Raw genomic sequence first — 19,964 nt, forward strand, 5'->3', positions numbered from 1 at the left:
CACTATCATCAATAATAATTTCATTTAAATAAATGAATCATTTCTTCATTCAGTAAACTTAGATTTCCAGTAAAACAGTCAAAGCCAGAAATGATTCAGTTTTAATGGAGCGCGTCACCGGTGGATAACATGCGCGCGTTCACAGGTTAGTCACACGTGGAGAAGAGCAAAAAAAAAAGTGAAAATAAAGCTGTGCAGAGAAGGGAAAGGTATAAATTGTTTAATATTTTTGTAAACAATTCAGTCAAACAAAGTGATCCAGACGGACAGAGGCAGATAATAGCCCAGTGAGAGAGAGAGGGAGGGAGGGAGGGAGAGAGAGAGAGAGAGGGAGAGGGAGAGGAGGGGTTATCCTGCCTCTGCTTCTTTACCCGACAGTGCCCCGCACTCTCACTTAACCTACACATAGTGCCGGACGGGAAATAACCTAAAATACTTGTTAAACCCTCCCCGCATGACAGCTCCTCGGGCTCAGTGTCACTTCTGACAACGACGCTGAAGTGTTTGACTTTTACTTTTCTGATCCGCAGCGGAGCGCCGACACAGAGGAGTTACCAAAGTCTGCGCCACGCTCCAGCGATGGTGACTTTACGCACGGGATTTGAAGGCTTTTTGAACTGACTCCTGGTTCGTCCCAGCACCGAAACTCTGATATCAGCAGCCAGTAACTATAGTCTTCAAGTTTGCAAGAAACAGGCAGTGAATGACGCACAAGTGAAGCCAGGTAAGAGGGACTCCTGTTGCATTGAGGGGAGGGTGGACGGCACCGGGACCGGGACAGGGACCCGGACAGGGACCCGGCGCGTCCTCTGGGGCTGGTGTTTTTTTTTTTTTTTTTTTTTTTTTTTACCTCTGCTTCACAACAAACAGCGCTGACAGCGGCAGCATCACTCTGTGTAAACCTGCAGCTTGACAGTGATTAGACGCGCTCATCCCCGGCTGACCTGCAAGTTTACCTCACACAGGCTGAAGTTTGTTATCGATAAGGGAAAAAAATAGATCATATCTCTGTTTATATGATGAAACCAAAAGTAGATGAGGCCAAGCGATAACACTGACTAGATGCCTTAACTGCTTATTGAGTTATTTTACGCATCAGAACTCCAAGAAACAGTTTTAAAAAGGTTTATTTTCACTTTTAATAATATTTATTACCTTTATTACTCAAACTATATGAAAACTTAAAGTTATGATATTGTGTCATATTTCATCCCAAACTGGAAACAAAAAAAAATCATAACAATAAATCTGTAGACGAGAAAAAGTGTCAGTGAATGCATTTCCATTCCCTCAAATTAACAGAAAGAAGTAATTTCAGACTCAGAAGATGCATCAAAACACAGGCTGAACGTCATCCCTGTCATGCATGAGCGGCTCTATAGCACCAGAAAATAGTTTTATAGGCTCAGAGCTCATTAAGGAACATTTACAGAGTCTATGTACGAAACGGCTTTGCATCAAATCACTGCAAGCAAATTAAAAAACTTCCAAACAGCACGGGGTTTGAAATTTAAAGCACGTTTTTTTTTGAAGTTTCTGGTATCACAGAGCTCTGAAAGTCATCAGTGACTGAGGTCCGGTGGGTTCAGTAGTTTCCTCTTCGGCCACACAGCGGTAGCCTTCTGTCCATAGTCGTGAACGCGTCACCGGACATCTGCGCGTCCCCGGCTCCGCTGCACCTCCACACACAGTGCGCATTATTTGCCCGCAGCGACGCAGTGTTGCGCTGCCGCACATGCACCGGAATACAATAAAGACAGAGAGGAGCTGGAGAAGCTGGGAAAAGAGTGGCGTCTTCAGGGCCCGAGTTAACTTTCCCCCCAACGGGGGTCACGGCGGCTGACCCTAGAAGAATGCGTGAGTCATAAATTAAAATAGACCGGGAGCCCTAACACGGACCCATTGAGAGACAATACCGGAGGGAAACAGGACAGTGTGTGTGTGTGAGAGAGAGAGAGAGTTTAAAACAATTCAGTAAGTTTCCTTTTCACTCTTATAGTTTTCTTTAATGTTTGCACTGAAAACAAGAATCAATTTCACTTGACAACTATCAGCCTGTTGGAGTGTGTGTAGCGCTGCTTATGTGCGGAATTAATTGCGGGCGTGTGAACCTGAGCCATGCGGGCTGTGGGACAGTTTGTAATCCGCGGTGCGGAGCCTGCAGCTCGGACGATCTGCGTGTGAAACTTTGCCCCATGAGTTCACTGGGGGTACGGGAGGACAAGGCGCACGACAACGACATGGAAAACACTGATAAAGACACTTCAGGGTGTTCCCCATATTTAGAGGCGCACTACACCTCCGAGATAAGCCCCTGCTCGCCTGCAGATAAGACGCGTTAAGAGGAGAGAGAGAGAGAGATCAGACATGCATGATGACAAAAAAAATGAGTTTGAAAGCAGCTGGAGAGGAAACGCAGGGTCCGGATAGATGTCTCACTGATTTCTAAAATGATGGAACAACTTTTTAATCACTTTTCGTGTTGGGGTTTTAATGCGCAATTTCCAAGCATCAGCTTTAATTGTTTTTACGCATCTACGTTTTTTTTGTTTGCGCATCAAATCCCTCCTCTATCCAGAGCTATAATTGCCCAGCTTGACAGATCCTCCAGCTGCCAGTTTGGGCCTGCCCACGACGGCCTGCGCAGTAAATCACAATTTCCAACAAGTTGTTTAATTGTTTGGACTCTGGCAGAACAATTTATAGACAACCCCTCTCTCTCTCTCTCTCTCTCTCTCTCTCTCTCTCTTGTAAGTGAGAGTGTCTGAAAAACAATCCGAGCAGGGAAGCTGATCTCCTATGGCATTTTGTTTTGAGCAGGTGCTGCGGGTTGAAGTTCCCTCATAAGGTAAAGTGGCATTAGAGTGTCCAAATGGCAGACTTATATATAGGCTGCCAATTCAGCACATTGTCCCGGGCTGCATGGCTGCGCTTTCTCCGCTGTCTGAGGGGAGACCTGCAGCTTTTCTATTTTTTTTTCTACTCCTCCACCACCTCCTCCTCCTCCTCCTCCTCCTCGTCTCCTTCTTCTTCTTCTTCTTCTGTGGGAATCAGCGCTGACAACAGGCGGACAAGCCTGAATGCAGCGGCCGGTCACTGTGTGGTCCAATAGAGGTCTGTCAGCAGCATGAAATCTCTATTAGGAACCGTGCGTAAAAATGTCCATCACATATGGAGCCAATCAGAATGATTGAAATGAATTAAAATGACCTATTTTATTAAATTTCATCGTGTGTTTAAAATCCTGCAGATTAATTTCCTGGGTTTAAAATAATAATAATAATAATAATAATAATAAAAATGATAGTCATTTAATTTTACGATGTAAATCTTTTCAGACTCCTCTCACTCACTTTCAGTTATTAAAAAAAAAACATTTATTATAAACTAAATTCTGCTTTGAATATATATATATATATATAATATATTTTCCTTTTTCCTCAATGTGAAGCTGGTGTTAATGCAAAGTAATACAAGGCCAACCTCAAGACTCTCATATTTAAAAATGCAGCAGTTGCTCACTCTCCATTCTAATATGCCACATATATATTTCTTGGAGTATGAGAGGCCTTTTCCTGCGGTGCGGTGCAGAGGGACTCTCTAGTGGCAAAGACAGTGTACAAGCAGTTAAGAGAGGGTAAAGATTAAGGGATCTGACAGCTGGGAGAAAAGAGGGAGATAGATGAAGAGAGAGGAGGAATGCTCTGGATTTTGAGACTGATTTATCAGACACTCTTGAGTTACAGGATCCCCCCCCCCCCCCACTCAGCAAATACTCTTATTTTATTTACACTGAGCAAAACATCTCTCTTTCTTCAGACCTCGGTGTTGCAAATTTAAGTGATTCCATATGTTGTTTTTTTTTTTTGTTGTTGTTGTTTTTTTGAGGATGCCGTTCACCTTCATCGGAAAACCCAGTCACTCCACCATTTTAAGGCTGTGGCCTTGATCCGGAGAGTCCTAATTATTTGTTGTCGGGCTCTTTTGAAAAAGACACCAGCCCCTAAATTGGACATGTGTTGTACAAACACAAATTAAACATTTAGCCCTAAGTATTTCTCCCTGGGTCCTAAGTGCATATTAGTCAGCCTATACTTATCTCTAGCCCAACGGCACACCCAAATTGCAGTGTTGCTGCCGAAAAAGAAAGGTTGGGGCCCTGGAGAATGAGCACTTGAAGCAAGCTGGCAGATGCCCATAAGTTTCTCAACCACAATGCAATCTTAGGTGTGTTTGTATGTATGTGTGTGCTTGTATTTCTGTCTGGACTTTAACATCTTTTGTGCTTTTAGTGATTGTCGACACAGAGAGTGACTAATTGTCCTCATGTGTATTTTTAAACATTTTTTTTTGCTGTGTACTACAGGAGTGGGCCACACATGTATTCATGCGTGTCCTTGTGCACATGTGTGTGTGTGTACTATAAAAGCATCTCTCAGTGCGTCCTTGCTGTGCAGTGTTTGCACTGGGTGGCCTTTCTTGTTGCATGTGTATATATATATATATATATACGTTTCTTGACTGTGTGGGTGTGTGTCCTGTTGGGTTGACGTCCTGCTCTGTGGATCCTTCCTCTCTGTTCCCGGCCACCTTGGAAACGGCTTCCCTCCATCTCCAGCTCGGAGAATAACGGGGCGCCGTCTTCATTCTGCTCCCCTCTCTTTCTCTTTTCTGTGTGCGGGGGTAACCTTTCCCTTCTGCCTCAGATTCTCCAGCACCTGCTCCCCACCATCCAATTACAAAGCTCAGAATAAAAGCTTACTTGACACAACACCCCCTAATGACAACAGCATCCACACACACACACACACACACACACTCACAGCGTCTCTACTCTCATTTTACATGATTACATACAGTATTAATTCCTTGTCTTAGCATCACGGTGTCTTGAAGTTCATGCTCTTCTGCTTCTTCTTTCTCTGACTTTCCTTTGCTTCGTGCATCAGGGTGTGTGTGTGTCAGCGTGTGCATGACGGCTGCTGTCTTAACAATGGCTATTATGTATCTGTAAAGCCCCAAGTTAGATTTATAAATGTACAGTTTACACAAGAGCCTTTGACAAATGACTGCTGCACTGTTAACACAGTCACAAACCTGGCATTCTGCCTAGAGAGAAAAATAACAAGGGGTGGCTTGAATTCACATTAAACTTAAACCACTTCATTTTTATTTATGCAATGATCATGTGGGATGAAAGTTACTTGTGATGTTGCCTTTTTATGTTTTCTTCCTGGTTAGTTTTTGTGGACTACTTGGCACTGCAGCGACCTGCACCATCGTTCTCTCTGCCTGCGAGTGGAAAAACTCACCCCCACGCTCTCCGCTGACACACACACACACACACACACACACACAACACACAGAGCTGCTGTTTGTCTACCTACTCCTGCTGAAAATCATTCTTGAAAATGTAGAAACCTAGTGAAAAAATAGTTTCTGGATTGCGCTTTGTATATGAACGTACAAGGCAGCGCAGGGATTCTTCACGTAAGGTGAAATAATTTCGTCAAGGTTTGTTTGGACAAACATCATCATCATTGTAAATCATGTGTAAAGATGATGGGATGCAAAATGTTTTTTGTTTGTTTCTCCAAAATATAAATTAATTAAAAAAAAATAGGTGCACACAAAAGAAACGCAGATCGGATGATTCTCAATCTGATTATCTGTCCTCGACAGAAACATATTGCTCTAAGTTGCATGTAAAAGAGATTAGTCCCTCAAGTTATTATTCATTGCTCCTTGGTTATGTAAATCCCATCACTGTAACTTTATTGTTTGACTGTAAGGAGGCCATCTCATTGTAACAAGACATCATTCAACCTCCTTTCTTTTTCCTCTGCTGCCGAACCCTCCCGTCAAATGTGTGACACCAGGAAAAAAAAAAGACATAAAAAGTTGATTCTTCTACATAAATTATGGGATTAAATTGCACCAACCAATCAGATTCTACACTTTTTGTAATTCCAACAAGACTAAAGGGTGACCAGGTGACTGACACGAGTGCGCCAGTGAGTCTTTATCTGTCAGTCAGCAGTCGTGGCCTTGGACTGCAGCAGCAGCAGCAGCAGCAGCAGCAGATGCTTTGGCAATTACACTGCTCCTGATGATTTTACAGAAAAGGGAAATGGTGTCTTAGAGTCCAGGAGGTTTTCAGTCCTTCCTCTTCCATCCACTTTGCTTTGGTCTCTCTCACTTTCTCTTTCTTTTTTCCCATCCTGTCCCATTGGGTTACATTGAACACAGCCAAACTAAAAGCACAAGACCCTAAAAATCCAACGGTGGTTGACATGACAGATGATCTCAGACTGTCTGTCAGGATCAATCGGCAGCCTGAACTCATCTGAACCAAACATTTGCAGGCTTGTTATTTTTGTTTTAAATAAGGACAGAAACCTCCCTTCTCCACTAACCCCAAAATGCTGTCACATAAAATAACACACTGCTTATTTTATCCTGACATGACACATATATGACACGACGGAAACGGCGTTGTTGATGGTCTGTCTGTGAACCATTGTCTCTGCTGGGCTTCCAGTATTTGTGTAGCAGAGTGTGACATGGAGCCTCTCTCTGGGAAGTTGTTTGGTTTTTTGGAAATGTTTATGACTGGTTTGTGTCTATGATTGTCCCCGCAGTTTAAGCCCAATGTATACTTCAGCTGTTCTTTGGTTAAAATGGAAAAAAAAGTAGCTCCTACAATTATCCCTATGTTAATTTTTAGTGCTGGGATTAAGACACTCTCCTCTGTGAATCCTCCAAACCCTCAAATGCTGATTCCAACTCTACAGTAAGCTGATTTAAACTGTGAAGATGACTCATAATTTCTATAACTGAAGCCTCTTAGTGTACTTTTGTGCTTAACATAATACAGAGCGTGGGTATCATTAGCAAACATCTCCTGGATAGTTTTTGAGCTTCTAAAAAAACAGGATGGACGGGTTTGATATGCAAGACAATGCAAATGCTCATTAGTTTTGACAATAGAGTGGAAGTGTTTGAAGATACATTTACTCGTCTTTTGTGTGATTGACAGGTAGGTTTGCTGTTTCTGAATTGTCGTGACACATGAACCCCACCCCTCGGGCACACCCTGAAGGTTAAAACAAACTAAAGAAATTATTTGCACTTCACTTTGATGAAGGTTTGCTGTTGATATTGCACGGATCGCTCCCGGCTGCTGTACCTAAGAATGTGATCACTTTGAAAGTTGCTTCAGGAGCCGCCGCCGTTGTTGTACAACAATATAGGTTTCATTGTGCGGTTGCTTTTTTTAAACCAGTCTGTCCAAGGGTAGAAAAGAAAAGGAGAATGCAGAAACGTTTGTGCAGTGAAGAGCTGCTCAAAGTGGCAAACGCTGCTCAGGCTCAGACAAGACAGAACCACACTCTGCTGTGTCTGCATGCAAAGACGATACAGACACACAACCTGAGCCCTAAGAAATACTCATATATTCCAATTTTTTGCATGTAGGTGTATCATAGGATATGATAGGAGGCTGGAGGAAGGGGTGGTGGAGGCTGACACACGTCTCAAGTTCAATCTTACATGTTGTAGGCTTCACTTTTACCTTCACTCGCTGCTTACGTTTGTTTGGTTTTGCATTGTCTTCCAATTGCTCCTTGGTTGGTTATAGTCATAAAATGGGTTACTATACACACCTTCTATATCACCTAAACCAACACCATTTTTGAGGTTGCTGGTACACATAATTCTGACATTGTAGCACAGTAGTTGCCGCCTGGAGGCCTGATAGATTCCTCCCAACCCCTGTGCTGTTCATGCTGTTTAAGAGGAGAGAACTATTAACATTCACTCATAACAAGGTGCACTGCAGTTTTCTTGAGTTTTAGGAATCTGTGGTTATTAATAATCTAAAACAAACAAACAAACAAAACATGCTTTGTGAGATTGTATTCCGAGCTTATATTTACTTTGCTGTTGCCTGCTCCTCCCATCTATAGAAGCATCACCGTCCTCTAAAAGCAGGCTGGGTATCCTCCACTTTACCACTCGTAGTGGTTTGGAGTAATGGGGCGTGGTAGCAGGGTTCGGGGTGCGAGGCCTCTGAAATGAGCCTGTGGTAAAGTAGTGAGGGCCAGGATAACATGGTCCCACCCACCGAGCCAAGGCCTAAATCCAATTGGTCGCCAGCCAGCTTGTCTACGCAGGGCGTTGCCATGGTTTCCAGGCCGTAAAGAAGTCTTTAATCGAGCCGTTGTCATCATGACATGGTGGTGAGTGCTTGGGCTTACAGATAGAGAGGAAAAAAGGAGAGGACCAGGGAGGCAGCGTATCGACTCAGAATAGAAAAGCACCACTTTATGGAGACACACACACATCAGAATTACTCCTCCCACCACAAACATATTCATAAATGTCCTGACAATCTCCGGGCTCATGTTTATTTGTATATGGTATGCTATGTTCTGTCCATGCTGTTGGATTAGCAGAGGTGTTGTGAGTGGTGTTCAGTGATGTCAGGGTGTGCAGAGGAGTGGCACTGGCTCGGGTATCGAGCTGACTGGACTCACACCTCGGGTTTCCTCCACGTAGTCCAACACACTTTAGATGGTGGGACAGACAGCAGAGCCATGGCCTGCTGACATTTGCGCCCAATTACCCGAGATATGCCTAATGGTGGCAGCCCCGTGTATGTGTTTGCTCTGCTGTGAGCCATCTGAAGGGAATTACAGGCACTTTGTGGGCCCCACCTGTTGTGCTTTTCTTGTGCGTCTTACGTCAGCGGTATATATTGGGAGCAAACTTTGTTTTATTGTCTCAAAATTAGCGACAAGCAATCAGGGCAGTACTGTACTAGAGGTAGTTAATTTGTCTTGGCTCATAGCCGGTGTGTAACCAAATAAAATGGCCTTTTGCCACAGTCCCTCAAGTTGATGGTTCCTGCCGCTGCAGGAGGGAAAACGCTGCCTCAGCAAGCTGTTTAGTCTCATTTTCAGGGGAGCTTACACCGTGTCTCCCAGTTAAATATGGGAAACATACGTAGGCTGCCCTGTGATGTCAATTGTTATTGCTGGAGGCCTGCTATAGGAAAAATCTCATTTGCCTTTGTAAAAGCACTGTAGTGCAAAGAAGCTTATGTCATAAAGAGGCTATTGTGGCTGCCGTGTGTGTCTGTGTGTGTGTGTGTGTGTGTATGCCTCTGTCTTTAAGTGACACTTTGGCCCATATATTGTAGATCTCACGTGTGTTTTCTCCACATTTCTGCATGTTTGAATGCACAATGGTCTCTGTACCTGTTTGTTCATGGCAGGGAGTTAAGAGGCGGCCTTTTGTGCAGAAGATTTATGAATGACAGCCGCTATTGTAGTTCCCATAAATGATTACATAGTTTGCCCGCCTGCCTCTCTTTAGTTTTATGTATTATTTGTAATTGCGCAGACCTTTTGGATAAGGTACGACATAATAATGAGGATGAAGGGGAGTCGTGGTGAAAGAAACCACCCATTTAAAAGGAATTATTTGGCAAAAAACAGCAATTCTTCTGGCTTTTTGAGTAATCTAATAAAAAATATGGCAACTTTGAAGGTTCTTGCTCAATTTAGCTACAAATGCATGCACATTTGCATTAATCCATCCATTTATTCAAGCTAAGAATACATGATTTACAACCAAAGACTGTGAGTAGCATCATGAAATGACTAAAGCCTGACAAATGCAGCTTAGTGGATATCAGATCAATAACTGTTGTAATCACTCTCTGACTCAACTTCACATACAACAGGCAGGCAAGAAGTAGAAACAAAAACCTTCAAATTATAAAAGAAAATAGGACGATATTAATTCTTACAAAAAACTCCTAAGAGCAGTGTGTGATGGAGGAGTTTGAGTCTGACAGATAAGATAAACTGTATGTTTGATTTCTCTTATGAATACAAATGGAAGACGTACGGGGGCGGAGAAGATTGAAATTAAACAGTTGATATTTATTACCACCACAGTTTTTTCAATTGGTTTTTTGAAGCACTCCTGACGACCACCTCCTCCAGCTCAACAAGTCTCCTCTCACATCCAGCCTCCCTGTGTTTTTTACGGAGCAGCAGATTTGTGCGCTGTCCTCTAAATCATTTCCCTCTCTCACAGATTGCTCCCCGCTGGAATATTGGCCTGACAGCCGTTTTTCTCCCCCTCCCTTTACTTCCCCAGTGGACTCATTTACATTTATGCACGCAGCAATTAATTACAGGCTGGCGCTGGCCTTGTAAATTAGAGGGAGCCGAGGTCGCCCTCATTAATTGCCCCTGACAGTTAAAGCCTTGTTTGGGTCGTGACAAGGCTGACTTTTCGGCTGGGACAGTGGAAGCTCAGCCGGGCTTGGCTGGTCTTCACACATCTGATATCACTTTGCAGTAAATGAAGGAAATTTACTCTCTTGATGAATGTGTTATTTTGTAACTATTGTTTTCTTTTCTTTGGACACACATTGTTTTGCAACCTTTATGCTCTTGGCAGCCATAGGTCATCATTCCCGGTCTTGTGTTTTGTCTTTAGCATAGCGCCTTGTGTGTGTGTGTCTGTGTGTGTGTGTGTTCTGGGGCTCTTTTTTTTTCTATAGATCCAGAAGTCAAGCAGGCAACTTCTCACGGTATTGGCCTTTTCATGAGAAGACGCTCCAACTTTTTTCCGGCTCTTTCCTTCACAAGGCCCTCCTTTCTTCTCTGTCATGCAGCGATGTGTTTGTGCATACCTCACCAGCTCGACAAAAGAAGGGAGAGATCCTATTCACATTTGCCTTTGACATTCACCTCTTGTTTTTACAATCTTTCCAAGGCGCGCTGTTTGCACAGTGGAACAGGCTTTGTCTTGGAGAAGTGGGACAATAGTGAGTGCCATAATGTAATCTCCTAAGGGTAGCAAGCAGAGGGGCGAGGTTTTAGATGTATGTGCTGGCGCTTGCCCATTCCCTCGCTCTCCTCCCCCCCCCCAACCCTTCACTTTAGCAATATTTCATGTTAGCTGCGACTTGGGGGAAGAATGCGTGTTGTCACTTAAGCTTCTGTAATGTTCACCAAGGTGTTTTGTGAGAGGGAACACAAAGGCTTTGCACTCATGCAAACATCCCCTATTGTTCACTTTTTACATGTATTCTTTAGCATTTTGCCACCCACGTGCATAAAGTCTTAAGGAAATATGATGCAATATTTACATTTTTTTACCCATTTATAGGAGATTTGTTGCATTTAATTAGAACACAGTAAAAACTTTTGCTCTCAGACATGCTTGGACAGCACATTGTATGAACTATTTGGCTTCAAACATGCCTCTAGCCTTTAAAAATGTTACCTGTCAAGAATGGCAGAGCACATTTTGGAGAAGACAGAGCTAATATCGTTAGACTGGGATCAAGGGACATGTTTGACAGTCAGAGCAGAAAAGCAGTAAAGTAAGAGCTCAGCGTTAATAGAAGGATAAGCCGCTTGAAAACATAGTGAAACAATCACAGAAATATTAGCCGTATGTGTGCTATAAGCTCATCATTTATGGGTCAAATGAAGCTCATTTGGTTTAATTGTCCATATGATTAGTTGGAAGCTTCCTCTGTCTCCTATGGTGCAGACATGGAAGTGGCAGTGCAGAGCCACATGCGGTGCGAGGCTCATTGAGGGAGCTTCAGTCTCATAGAGTTCCATTGTTCTTACTCCAGTGTGTCCACGTCTGCACAAGTGGCATTGACAGCTGCAACAAGACAACATTTGGGCCCGCGCATATTTTGTTGCGTGAATGCGTGCATTCATTGTGCAGGTGCAGACCTCGCTGTGAACATAATACTCTGTATCTCCTTGTCATGCACAATGTCCATTACCTCTCCGGGTGCTATCTTTAATGTGATGATGTCACTGCTTTTCTTTTCTGGCCTTTCGTTTCTGTTTCAGACAGGTGCTTTTTTTTTGTTGCAGCTGCACGGCTCAACTGTAGGGTGACATGTGCCATTTTACAGCTGTTGGACAGTGGGCCAAAAAGGTAGCTGTTACTTCCTGCAGTTGTCAGAAGGAGAGCCGGGTATGGCTTTATAGCCTGGTTCTCCTGTGTCAGAGCACCCCCACACACCCACCCCTCAGACGTGGAGGAGATGAGCAGTGTTTGGTGCCTGCCAAGAAAAGGAGTGAGACAAAAAAATAAAAGGACCACATGAAACACAGGAACAAGGAGAAATTGTTAGTGGGCACGAAACAGTGTGTGTCAGCTGGTCTGTATGAGTGCAGAGTAGTTCCAATGAGCAGTCCATGTTCTTTATTAAAACCAGGCATGGCTGAAATAGTCATCATTACGTTGCAGTGAATATTTTATGATATTAATGTATTTCATATGAATGTTATATAATTATTACAGGCACTAGTGTGTGGAAAGTCTTCATTTGAGATTTTGGGATTTTAGCCCTTATGCAGACCTCCTTCTGGAGGAGGAGGCTGAGGCACCAAAACTACCAAAATCACACATACTAATGTGAACAAGTGTCAAGTATTGTGCTGATGTACGCGTGTGCGTGCGTCCATTGTGCTGCAGCTCTTCTCTACTGGGCAACCAGCTGTCTCTCCCTGATTACCCAGCATCCTCCAGGTGTCAGATCTGCCATCTGCAGATGAGTGGCAGGGCGTGTGGAAGCTAAGGAATGGTGGGGAGAAAGAAAGGAAGAGAGGGGTGGTTAAAAAGAAGGAGAGGAAACAGAATAACTGGTTCTGCAGACATCTGGAACGTGTTCAGACGGGTCAGCGAGAGCCGCGGAGTGTGAACGGCGCTCAAGGGAATCCAACTCGCAGTCACTCGATTGAAAAGGTGGCTTTTTGAGTGTATGGCTTCTTAACTTCTGTGGGGCAAAATCACAGCAAGAGAGAGGGAGAAAGAGAGTTGCATCTTAATGAAATGTTTGTAGAGATGTTTCACTGAAGTGTGTTTTTGCCGACTATTTGTTATCATTATTATTATCAGAACTTCTTAGTGCACAAGTCTTTGAGTTGCTCTGGCCAGAATTGCTCTTAATTGTGCCCTGAGAGAAAAAAAAAACGCATCCAAGAGAGAATCTTTGGGTTGATTAAAGACATGAATAAAAGATCATACATGTCCAATGTTTGCTTTTTTCTTCATTGTTCTCAATTAGCCTCAAATTGTGGAATCAAAGGCGTGTTTGTATTGCCCTCTTTGTACAATTTAGATTCCGTGTTAAGGTGCCGTCATGATGCATAGTGTCAGAAAAAAAGCTGCTCATGTTGTTTTGTTGCCGGTGCAGGCTCCCTCCTTAGCCTGTTCTTCTTGAATTAGTAACCTCCCACTCTCAATTAAGACTGTTTCTCATCCTCTCTCAATTTGGGGCCCTCTCTGTCCTGATCACGGTACCTTCAAAGTGCTCTGTCGGCAGTTTGACCTCTTTGATGTTATTATTTGTTTTCTGTGACCCCTGCTTTGGGTGCACTTGTGTGCGTGTGAGGCTATAATAAGGCTGACCCCAGGTTTGCTTTCGGAGTGGTGTGTTTAAGCCAAGCAGCCCAAGAATGGCAAGCTGTCCATCTGATAAGAGATTTTTTTTTTCCCCCCCTTGCTCTCATTGGAATCAATTTTTGAAAGAAAATATCAGGCTGCACTAACTGCGTTAAGACAGATTGCGGCCAATTTTTCAACTTCAAAGCTGCGTACAAGAATCACGCTGTTTGTCGTCTGTTAGTCTTTGCGTGGCTGTTAGTCTTTGAGTGTGTGCCGTTGTTTGTGCTGTGAGAGAAATACACTGATCCTCTGTTGGCTCTGCTTTAGACTTCACACAGGACCTCTGTTCTGTCTCGAACATCCGCTTACAGAGGGGCTCTCAGGTGGGCTCCAAGAACAGCTTCCAATTCAAAATTTTTTTAATGCTTTGGCAGAAATTTGCTCAGTGCTCATCAAAATGTTTCCTAATGTGCACAGCAACACATTCATCCTTATTTTTTCGACATGTTTCTGGCTATGGTTGGAGTTTGGGTGAACGTACCCTTTTTAAATGGATTTAATTGGTGTAGTCAACATGGATTTTTGTCTTTTCTTTCGTTTCAGGTGACGTTCATGAATTTTAAAGTCATCCACAAGTGAGAAGAGGGTGTTGGAGTGAAGTCTGTTGTTTCTGTAAGTTTGCTTTAACTAATAACGCTACTGATAAGTGTTTCCTGTCACGCTGCCAGCATCTTCGTGCTTTTGTGCCACTGTTTGGCACTATGAAAAGGGAGATAATAAGCTTTCGCAGAGAACTCCGTATTGTTTTGGCAGAGCAGCTGTTGCTGGTGTTTAAACACGCCACGTTTTGCACCAGTGATTGTGTTCACTTCAGATTTGTGTATGAATCAGTGTTAACATGTCTGACTCTGTGTCATGTCCACTACCTCTCACCCCTCCGTCGGCACATACAGAACGCTTTTGATTTGTTTCGCAGCAAATGCAGACCTCCACTCCGGGTAGTGTTCTGCCCTGTGTGCCCTCAATAGCTGCTTTCACTTGGGTGAAGAAAGGGGTCTTTTAAAGGCTCTCACAGGCATCACTCCAGGAACCTTTCAGCGCAGGAACCTACAGTATGCCTTTTAATGGACTTTCTCTCTGTGAGCAATAAAGATTATATCTGGAGTCAAATAGTGCTGTAGGTAACACTAGCCTAAATTAGGCTGGTGAGGTCGCAGTGGCCGATCTCGATGGTTTCAGCAGAGACGGGGGACATATGAAATGTACAGATGGGAGACGTTGGAGAAAAGAGTGATCTGACCATCTGGCTAATCCCCCTGTTTAAGAATACTTATTAAGGTCCTCTCTAGTGGCCCTTGAGCCGTGTCACTGCTAGGTCAACAAGTGGCCTGTTTGATTCTTGCTGGCATCTCACTCTGAGAGTGGATAGAAACGCTTGACTGTTTTGTTGTGAGTGATAATCTGTGTCCTGCCGGTCGGTCGGGGAGCTCAATTTTCAAAGACTTGATTTATGGCTCGTGTAAATTGTCTCGTTCTGTATCACAGTTTAGCGCTGTGCTTCACCAGCCAGGCCAGGACCACACTAGGAGCTGAACAGACGAGATGTCGCCATTATGCTTTTATTTTTAATAATATGATGATCATCTGGGCTGCTGACGTTTATGGAGAATATTGAAAGGAAATCACAGGATTACCTGATTGATTGTGATGCAGAATCGTGTGGGTGGTCACTAGGAGCTGTTTACAACACACCAAGGAACTTTCAGAAAATGAGAAAAGTTACTTCCTGCCACTCTGACCAAAGGGTTTTTCAAGTTCTAATACTTCCTTACGTGCATACACCCATGGCTCAGCACCAGCACATAGCTTGAAGGCTAGCCGGATGGATTTGTGTGAGTTTTTGATCTCCAGCTGCCCCACAGGTCAGGCAACACCTGAGAGGACAAAGTTACAAAAATCAGTGTGACATTTATAAGCCGGAAAGGTTGAAGACTCATACATCAAGCAACTCAAAGAGCACTGTAGATGATAACTTATGCACAAATTTCACTGAATTTATTGGAAGGGATTGTGTCAAGATTGGGAAAAACCAAAGCACTTAGGCTTCTGTTTAATTCCATCAAACTCTCTTAATTTCATCAGTTCATCTGAAAACTTGAAATCACATTATTGTGTCTTTTAACATGCAGTTGCTTTTCAAATCTAATAAGATAGCGGTAAGATGACAAGTGGACCCTCCTAACAAGGTTACAGTCTTTATAGGGTACCAATCCTGTCGTGACAGCAGCAGTTTATGGCATCTTCATTTTCAGAGAAAGCAAGCGGGTGCTGTGTGCTGCTATTAGAGATTTAAGATCTGATGGTGGAGATCAGAGGAGCGGGATGTCTCTTATGTTGCACAACAGTTTTACAAATATGCAGCAGTTTTATACTGTCTGTGAGTGTTGAGAACTAGATCTAAATTTGAATGTGTACTGTATAATAAAAAAGGTATGCATGACACAGTATTTGTAGATATAGATACACAAGAGGCCTTAATGCAGTAAGTAGTGAGAAAGGCTGGGACAAGATTTCAGCCAAATAACAGCTCTATTTGTGGATCTCTGTTGTAACACATGGCTGCTGGAGTAACAGTCATTTGCAGGGAGTGACCAGACAGCAAGCAGTCGTTTGGTGGTCGTGGATGATTTATGGCAAGCTAATGAGCTAATGGGCTAATGAACCCACTGAGGTTACCTGTTTGCCTTCCTCAAAATAATGTCCTTCTCTGCCCTGTTCCTTTTTACTGCAGCTTTGTATGTGAACTTCACTGTGTTACAGTTAATGAGCAGTGTCTAACAAAATTTAGTGTAATTTCTCAGCGCTTAGGTTTATGTTAACAGTGACTTATTGTGTCCTCTTGCGCTAAGCCATTTAGATAATTGATTGGATTTGTCCACATGTATGAAACGTCCACTTAGAGGGGACAGAATGCCCTGTGCGTTTGCAAAAGACACATATTTAGTGGTGGGAAAAGAGAGGTAAACCTCTGCTTCAAGTCACTGCATTCATTCATGCATGGCGGCTCACCAGCACATCACAGCGAGTACATACAATGTGCTTGTGTGTTCCTTATTTAGTTGTTTGTCAGGCTGCGTCTGTATCAATTTATATGTGTTTGTGCTTGCATGCATGTTTGTGTTTTGCGCACTCATGCCTCATCAACATCCCGTCTGAGGCCCATCTGTTTCGCTTTGAAGCGGCTCGTGGAGCTGCAGCGGCCGTGCCTTTCAGGCAGGGCCAAGCCAGCAGCAGTTCCTCCCCACTTACACATAAGTCCATGGTGCAAGGCCCAGTGCCAGTAACAGTATAGACCGACCCTTGTGGCTACTTCCCAAACCACCCAAGCTCATACCCTACTTTCTCTCTTCTATTGCCCTTGAAATGGGGCCTGCTCTAAATATTATCTCCCCCTGCGCTTTATCCCTCCGTTTATCCCTAAGTCGGCAGAGAGAAGAAAGGAGCCGTGGGGCTGAGTCACTTTTTCCCCTCTCTTCTCCTCTCTCCAAAACCGCAGGCAGCGGCAGCGGCTTCCTGGAGATGAGCGCTTTTGTCTGTTGTGTGACCGCTGCGGCTTTAGGCAGATCCTCCTCTGATGAGGTAATGCACAGGCTAGATGGGCAGGCAGAGTGAGAAAGCAGGGAGGTGTGCAGGAGGATGGATCTATATTTTAACCATTTTCATTTTAACCCCAAGAAAAGGGACGCTGTGTTTGCCTCACTCAGAGGCCATCGCATGCATTCACACCTCATTATAGCGGGCTAGTGTAACGCTCAGTGAGTGTCAGGCCATGTACTGACAGACTTTCTGTCAAAATGACTTTTCCTGGACAATATAGAAACTGACTTGAAAGGCAAAGGATGCAAATTAGGAACGTTAGTCAATTGATTGATAGATAGAAAGATGCAGCAGTGATCAGAGATACAAGAAAAATTCACACTTTAATCAACAACAGTCTAATATTAACTATTTACAATGAGTAAAAGATGTCATTGGACATTATTGATCCAAATCAGACATGTGTACAGTTGCTTTGTGCATACAGCTTTGCATGTACAGGATATGGATACCGGGGAATGATGCATGGATAAATGATCAGATTATCAGATGACAATGATTTGAAACTTTTTCCCTCAACAAAGGCAATTTATCATATTTTGCTCAAGTATTAACCTTTGGATGAGGAAAGGTGGCTGGCGGCTTCAGCGCTGATGATTTTGAGTAAGCACATGACACACACACACACCAGGCCAAGAGAAAGTGTTGGCAGTGTCTGTAACTGTAGAACATGGAGGATTGGCAAAACTAAAACTGGAAGTGAGCGGGGAAAATGTTGAGGTGAAGTCAGAGTAAAATCCGTTCTTTCTTATATTGACGGTGGACGTTGATAGTCGGTCTATTCTCACACTTTTTTAAAAATTACTTTTGGTGTCAGAGGGAGTTACTGTAGTGTTTTCCTGCTACCTATGAAGATGAAGTTTCTTTTTCCCAACATTACATTTTTTTATTCAATAAAAAAAGCAATCGCATGTTAAAAAGCACAAATTTTGATGCACTGCCATTAACCCTTTAACACCACCCTCAATAGTTGATGAAACGCCTGTCAAAGGCATACCCAAATTAAACTACAAGCTGTTTGTGAGCCCTTAGGAGTATGTGCAAAAGCTTGGTCTCATTGTGAAGGTAACACTCTGAAATTTTTATTTTAGCTGTGTGATTTACTGCAATTGCAAATGGTTAACAGTGAGAGAAGTCTAAACACAGAGAAATAAAAAGATTTTGTAGCTCGCCTAAATTTTTTTTGTAAAAAAAGGCTGCTTGACAACTGGAGCATGGTGATGTTGATTAGATGACAATATAGTGACACAGGCTGAAGTCTTACCTATTCCCAGTTAAAAGTAGATAGTAATTGGACAAGAAATGACCATTTGGGACAGGTTTTTCTGTAGGTATTCCCAGGCGCTCTCCAAAAAGTGCCATTTGGAGTCTCCAAATGGACACTTTGGGACCAAAGTGCATAACTCTGGAATGCTTCAACATACAGACATCAATGAGAGCTCTAATGAAAGGTGCCACTTAGAGGAACCTCATTCCATATTCAGATTCACTATTAGTATGATTGAAATAATGTTAGTGAAGCAAAAACACATTGAATGCTCATTATTCTACTGAAACTGAAATTGTGCATCACAAGAAAAGACTCAGAACAAGAGATATGGTCAAAAACAACACCTTTATCTAAACAAATACCCAAACTACTTACAGCAAACTGTTTACATGTTTACAATTCCACAGGTTTCACAGCCACATGTTGTTCTCAGTATGCCACTGTTACAGTCACGGGCTGCTACAAAGCACAGCTAGAAAGCTTGATGGGTGTCTTACTGTCACCAGAGATGTAGACTGGCTTGTGATGTTGTACACTGGGAGTAGGAGGCTGCTCTGGCTCTGGTGCTTGGCTCCCACTCTGTATCTGAATCAGTTTGCCTAAAATGCAAAAAATAAGGTTTTCATTCACAGAACAACTGTATCTGCATTCATTGTTCACCTCACAAATCAATAGTAAAAGTGCACACCACACAGGTAAACAAAATAGAACAGTGTTTGCCTAAAATGCAAAAAATATATATAAAACAAAATAACTATAGATGTATGTATGGTTGTATGTATATATCAGATAATCATTCACAGAACAACTGTAGCTGTATTCATTGTTCACCTCACAAATCAGTCCTCCACAACTACTTTTGGAGGAATAGTAAAAGCACACACCTCCCCCACACAGGTAAACAGAACAAAGGACCCACACAGGTAAATGAAATAGAACACAGTGTTTGCCTAAAAATGCACAAAATATATATAAAACAAAATAACTATAGATGTATGTATGGTTGTATGTATATATCAGATATTCATTCACAGAACAACTGTAGCTGTATTCATTGTTCACCTCACAAATCAGTCCTCCACAACTACTTTTGGAGGAATAGTAAAAGCGCACACCTCCCCCACACAGGTAAACAAAACAAAGGACACAACACTGTATTCACTAATTCTTTGAAACGTCTACATTCTATTTATAAAACTGCAACATGTATAAAAGTTACACTTACTTGTCATGGACAATATCTTCTCCTTCAATGAACATGTCCTCCTCCACCGAGTCAACAGACGACACATAACTTTGCGCATCCGACACATCCTCGTCAGAAAAGTTGCTTTCCCGTCTCGTACACGCTTCAATAACTTCTTCAACAGTGTAATTCTTCTTTTCCATGCGTTTCGCCATCTCTCTGGTCACTGGAAATACCACTGGAATGGAGATATACGCTCACTCTCACTATTACGCATTTACGCATGGACAGCCGGCATCCATTGTTCATGTTTACGCTTAGGCCTGTAGCCCACCCTCCTTCCACAACCCCTTCATGTGGGACATCCCCGTGACGGAAATCTTATTGGCTATACGTCCATTGCATCAGATT

At 43.0% G+C, this 19,964-nt stretch overlaps 1 protein-coding gene across 6 annotated transcripts in view; it reads left to right on the forward strand.

The window, feature by feature from the left end:
• Positions 1-341: 341 nt before the first annotated feature.
• The window catches only part of LOC114452344 (transcription factor SOX-6-like), an 89,597-nt gene continuing 69,974 nt past the window's right edge, over positions 342-19,964 (forward strand). For 2 of the 6 annotated variants that reach the window (XM_028431617.1, XM_028431618.1), the window contains exons 1-2: positions 342-724; positions 14,044-14,112. The gene's annotated coding sequence lies outside the window, so the exon portion shown is untranslated. Of the gene's footprint in view, positions 725-1,790; positions 1,975-14,043; positions 14,113-19,964 lie in introns of those variants that run through there. The other 4 variants (XM_028431612.1, XM_028431614.1, XM_028431613.1 and 1 more) reach the window with 4 other exon arrangements.

Source organism: Parambassis ranga, chromosome 19, assembly GCF_900634625.1.
Source record: "Parambassis ranga chromosome 19, fParRan2.1, whole genome shotgun sequence".
Lineage (NCBI taxonomy): Eukaryota > Metazoa > Chordata > Actinopteri > Ambassidae > Parambassis > Parambassis ranga.